Raw genomic sequence first — 5,974 nt, 5'->3', positions numbered from 1 at the left:
TTCATCTTTCCCTTTATCCTGACTAGTCTCTAAGTCCCTGCCACTGTAAAACATCCCCGCAGCATGATGCTGCCACCACCATGCTTCACTGTAGGGATGGTGCCAGGTTTCCTCCAGACGTGACACTTGACATTCAGGCCAAAGAGTTCCATCTTGGTTTCATCAGACCAGATCATCATGTTTCTCATGGTCTGAGAGTCCTTTAGGTGCCTTTCGGCAATCTCTAAGCAGGGAGTCATGTGTCTTTTACTGAGGAGTGGCTTCCGTCTGGCCACTCTGCCATAAAGGCCTAATTGGTGGAGTGCTGCAGAGATGGTTGTCCTTCTGGAAGGTTCTCCCATCTTCACAGAGGAACTCTGGAACTCTGGCTCTGACCATCGAGTTCTTGGTCACCTCTCTGACCAAGGCCCTTCTACCCCGATTGCGCAGTTTGGCCGGGCGGAAGAGTCTTGGTGGTTCCAAACTTCTTCCATTTAAGAATGATGGAGGACATTGTGTTCTTGGGGACCTTCAATGCTGTAGACATTTTTTGGTACCCTTCCCCAGATCTGTGCCTCAACACAATCCTGTCTCTGAGCTCTACGGACAATTCCTTCAACCTCATGGCTTGGTTTTTGCTCTGACATGCACTGTCAACTGTGGAACCTTATATAGATAGGTGGAAGCCTTTCCAAATCATGTCCAATCAATTGAATTTACCACAGGGGGACTCCAATCAAGTTGTAGAAACATCTCAAGGATGATCAATGGAAAAAGGATGCACTTGAACTTAATTTCGAGTCTCATAGCAAAGGGTCGGAATACTTATGTAAAAAACGTTTTTCTGTTTTTTATTTGTAATACATTTGAAAACATTTCTAAAAACCTGTTTTCAATTGTCATTGTGTGTAGATTGATGAGGAAAAAACTTATTTAATCTATTTTAGAATAAGGCTGTAACGTAACAAAATGTGGAAAAAGGGAAGGGGTCTGAATACTTTCCGAATGCGCTGTATATGCTTCAGTAAGGTTGGCTTCTTAGCATTCATAGCAATGTTATCAACTGTACTGCAGAAATGGAACATAAATCACAGAAAATAGATGTTGTGATGGCAGCTGCAGAGAAGTACTTGGAGGTATGAGATTTCACTTCACAAGAGCTACAGCATGTGTTGGGTGGCCCGTTGGCCTGGGATAGGATCGGATAGGGATAGGATCAGAGAGGGTTAAAGTAGTGGAATAAGGTGATGGGTTTTAATGGGTATAGGGTTAGTTGGTAGGATAATTAAAATATATGCATATTTCGATTTTTCTCCCGCTTCCCCTTTCCCACTTTGTATCAAAAAGTGTAATGTATCTATATTGTAGTTCAGTTTGGGGCAGTAATGGAACATATTGGATGCCAACCACCGTTAAATCTCACCGAAGAAGAATTCACAAAAGAAAAGTATTCCCATTACGTGAAGGCAAAAACAACATGAATCCACAAAAACTGCAAACATAATTATCAACAGAAATGTTCTCACACCTTCAGTCATTTGCAGGCTCTGGGGCCTGAGAGGCTGGGACCGCTCCAGACAGTAGGCAAACTCCATGTAGCTCTTCAGATGTGAAATCTTTTCATACCAGATATCGTTCAGCTGCAGAAACAATAATGTAGATCTTTTGTGACCTATTTTCAACTTGAGAAGTGCTGTTTATCACCATTGTTTTAAAAGAGACTAAATCCACCTTCTTCACATGAATCATTTCTGGATCCTGTTGATTTCAGGCTGCAGTGTAGGCCTACAGGTATTCACTACCATGGGAAAGTGTTCATGTCAAATGAGATCTCCTGCTTTGAGTGTGTGCAGTAATGCACTTCTTCCCTTAGCTGGGGCTCAGTCACCTGGGGCCCAGAGAGGGGAGAGGTCACGCTTGTCTTTCACATGTCCCTGGTGCTATGCAGAATTTCAGAAGGGGAAGAGGACAGGAGGGAACATTGTCTTCATATGTGAATGTGTCTACTTATTCTTAAACCATGTGAAGGGATGGCATGATTAATGGGGAACCAATTACTTGTCTCCACAATGTCTATGCGCCAGTCACTCCCTCCTTTGGCATTGGGGGATGTGTGTGGTAGTGTCTGGAACCATTGTATGTCATCTCTGATGTTGCACTTATCCTGGGGTAGTGTATGACCTAGAGGCTCACTCCCCTCAGTGAGCTTGTCCAGGAGTGGGGTCAAGAAGGGGTTTTACTTGAGATGGGGGTATCTGGAGTTGCCAATTGATTTATGCCATTGGATGAGTTGGTGTTTTTGTGCAATGAAGTACCAGGAACGAGATTGGAACCTCATCTTAGGGATCAAACTGAACAATCATTTATAGCGAATGCTATCTGGCTACGGGATACTCCTTTCTCATTTAAAAAGTCTCACCTTGTGACCCGTTCAAAACATCTGTGGTTTGTTATGTCGACTAGTGGGTGGATCTTGGCTATAAAAGACCTTTGTACTTTTGTCTCGCCGCTTTCAACGAATCATCAGAGACGGTGATTCGTCGACCAGCCATCGCTATTGCAAAGCTCTCACTATTAAATATTTAGTTTAAGTATAACTCTGACTTGTGTGATAAGTTTGTCTTTCCTCATTTGATAGTAAAGAAATGAACCACCACAGTACAAACTGACCTTTTCTGCATTTATTTTCTGCATGTTCTGATTCTACTTTCATCCTATTCCCCAACGACCATCTGAGGAACCTCCACAGATAGAACTTAGAAGTCCATGAAACATCCTTCTTCTGGCATATGACAACAGCTTCCACTGGCACACTAATATAGTGTGTGTGTGTCTGTGTCTGTGTGTGTTTGTCGGTGTGTGTGTGTGTGTGTGTATGTGTGTACATGCATGTGGTCATGTGTACGTCCATGATTAATATTTATGCACAATTGTACTGTCCTGTTTACATTACATATGTCTCGGCTCAGACATGATACGTATGTGTCAGGGACTCCAGACAATCACAGATTATAAAGGGAAAACCAGCCACGTCGCCGACGCCTTGCTCCCAGACAAGCTAAACACTTTCTTCGCCCGCTTCGAGGAAGACTCAAGGACTGTGAGCTCTAGTTTTCCATGCCCGACGTGAGTAAGACATTAAAGCGTGTTAAACCTCGTAAGGCTGCCGGCCCAGACGGCATCCCTATCCACATCCTCAGAGCATGTGCAGACCAGCTGGCTGGAGTATTTACGGACATATGCAATCTCTCCCTATCCCAGTCTATTGTCCCCGCTTGCTTCAAGATGTCCACCATTGTTTCTGTGCCCAAGAAAGCGAAGGTAACTGAACTAAATGACTATTGCCCCATAGCACTCACTTCTGTCATCATGAAGTGCTTTGAGAGGCTAGTTTAGGATCATATCACCTCCACTTTACACGATACCCTAGACCCACTACAATTTGCATACTGCCCCAACAGATCCACGGATGACACAATCGCAATCGCACTGCACACTGCCCTATCCCATCAGGACAAGAGGAATACCTATGTAAGAATGCTGGTCAATGACTACAGCTCAGCCTTCAACACCATAGTGACCTCCAAGCTCATCACTAAGCTTGAGTCCCTGGGTCTGAACCCCGCCCTGTGTAGCTGGGTCCTGAACTTCCTGACGGGCCGACCCCAGGTGGTGAAGGTGGGCAATAACACCTCCACTGATTCTCAACACAGGGGCCCCACAAGGGTGCGTGCTCAGCCCCCTCCTGTACTCCCTGTTCCCCCAGGAGGCTGAAGAAATTCGGATTGCCCCCTAAGACACTCTTCAACAGATGCACCATTGAGAGCATCCTGTTGGGATGTATCACCACCTGGTACGGCAACTGCACCGTCCACAACCCCAGGGCTCCCCAGAGGGTGGTGTGGTCAGCCCAATGCATCACCAGGGGCACACTGCCTGCCCTCCAGGACATCTGAAGCACCCGGTGTCACAGGAAGGCCAAGAAGGTTATCAAGGACCTCAGCCACCCGAGCAACGGCCTGTTCAGCCTGTTACCATCTAGAAGGCGGAGACAATACAGGTGCATCAAAGCTGGGACCGAAAGACAGAAAAACAGCTTCTATATCCAGACCATCAGACTGTTAAATAGTAACCATTAGCCGGCCTCCGCCCAGTACCCTGCCTTGAACTTTAGTCACTGTTACTAGCCGGCTACCACCCGGTACTCAACCCTGCACCTTACAGACTGCTGCCTTGTGTACATAGTCATGGAACACTGGTCACTTTAATAATGTTTACAGTCTGTTTTAAACACTTCCTATGTACAGTACATACTGTATTCTAGTCAAGCCTCATCCTATATAACTACTGCTGTACACAGCTTTTCTATTGATATACTTTCCATAATGTACAGTTGAAGTCGGAAGTTTACATACACCTTAGCCAAATACATTTAAACTCAGTTTTTCACAATTCCTGACATTTAATCCTAGTAAACATTCCTTATCTTAAGTCAGTTGGCTCACCACTTTATTTTAAGAATGTCAAATGTCAGAATAATAAGAATGTTTATTTCAGCTTTTCTTTCTTTCATCACATTCCCAGTGGGTCAGAAGTTTACATACACTCAATTAATATTNTATTTGGTAGCATTGCCTTTAAATTGTTTAACTTGGGTCAAATGTTTCAGGGAACCTTCCACAAGCTTCCCACAATAAGTTGGGTGAATTTTGGCCCATTCCTCCTGACAGAGCTGGTGTAACTGAGTCAGGTTTGTAGGCCTCCTTGCTCGCACACACTTTTTCAGTTCTGCCAACACATTTTCTATAGGATTGAGGTCAGGGCTTTGTGATGGCCACTCCAATACCTTTACTTTGTTGTCCTTAAGCCATTTTGCCACAAATTTGAAAGTACCCCCACATGCGATGACATCACCTGGTTTCAATTATGTTTCTAGAGACAATATCTCTTTCATTATCACTCAATGCCTAGGTTTACCTCCACTGTATTCACATCCTACCATACCTTTGTCTGTACATTATACCTTGAAGCTATTTTATCGCCCCCAGAAACCTGCTCCTTTTACTCTCTGTTCCGGATGTCCTACACGACCAATTCTCATAGCTTTTAGCCGTACCCTTATCCTACTACTCCTCTGTTCCTCTGGTGATGTAGAGGTGAATCCAGGCCCTGCAGTGCCTAGCTCCACTCCTATTCCCCAGGCGCTCTCTTTTGATGACTTCTGTAACCGTAATAGCCTTGGTTTCATGCATGTTAACATTAGAAGCCTCCTCCCTAAGTTTGTTTTATTCACTGCTTTAGCACACTCTGCCAACCCGGATGTCCTAGCCGTGTCTGAATCCTGGCTTAGGAAGACCATCAAAAACTCTGAAATCTCCATCCCTAACTACAACATTTTCAGACAAGAGAGAACGGCCAAAGGGGGTGGTGTTGCAATCTACTGCAGAGATAGCCTGCAGAGTTCTGTTCCACTATCCAGGTCTGTGCCCAAACAATTTGAACTTCTACTTTTAAAAATCCACCTCTCTAAAAACAAGTCTCTCACCGTTGCCGCCTGCTATAGACCACCCTCTGCCCCCAGCTGTGCTCTGGACACCAGATGTGAACTGATTGCCCCCCATCTATCTTCAGAGCTTGTGCTGCTAGGTGACCTAAACTGGGACATGCTTAACACCCCAGCCATCCTAAAATCTAAGCTTGATGCCCTCAATCTCACACATATTATCAATGAACCTACCAGGTACCACCACAAAGCCATAAACACGGGCACCCTCATAGATATCATCCTAACCAACTTGCCCTCTAAATACACCTCTGCTGTTTTCAACCAAGATCTCAGCGATCACTGCCTCATTGCCTGTATCCGTAATGGGTCAGCGGTCAAACGACCTGCACTCATCACTGTCAAACGCTCCCTGAAACACTTCAGCGAGCAGGCCTTTCTAATCAACCTGGCCCGGGTATCCTGGAAGGATATTGACCTCATCCCGTCAGT

Source organism: Salvelinus sp. IW2-2015, linkage group LG10 (assembly GCF_002910315.2).
Source record: "Salvelinus sp. IW2-2015 linkage group LG10, ASM291031v2, whole genome shotgun sequence".
In the NCBI taxonomy this organism is placed as follows: domain Eukaryota; kingdom Metazoa; phylum Chordata; class Actinopteri; order Salmoniformes; family Salmonidae; genus Salvelinus; species Salvelinus sp. IW2-2015.
The sequence above is the reverse complement of the archived record's forward strand: the minus strand, read 5'-3'. Positions refer to the sequence as shown.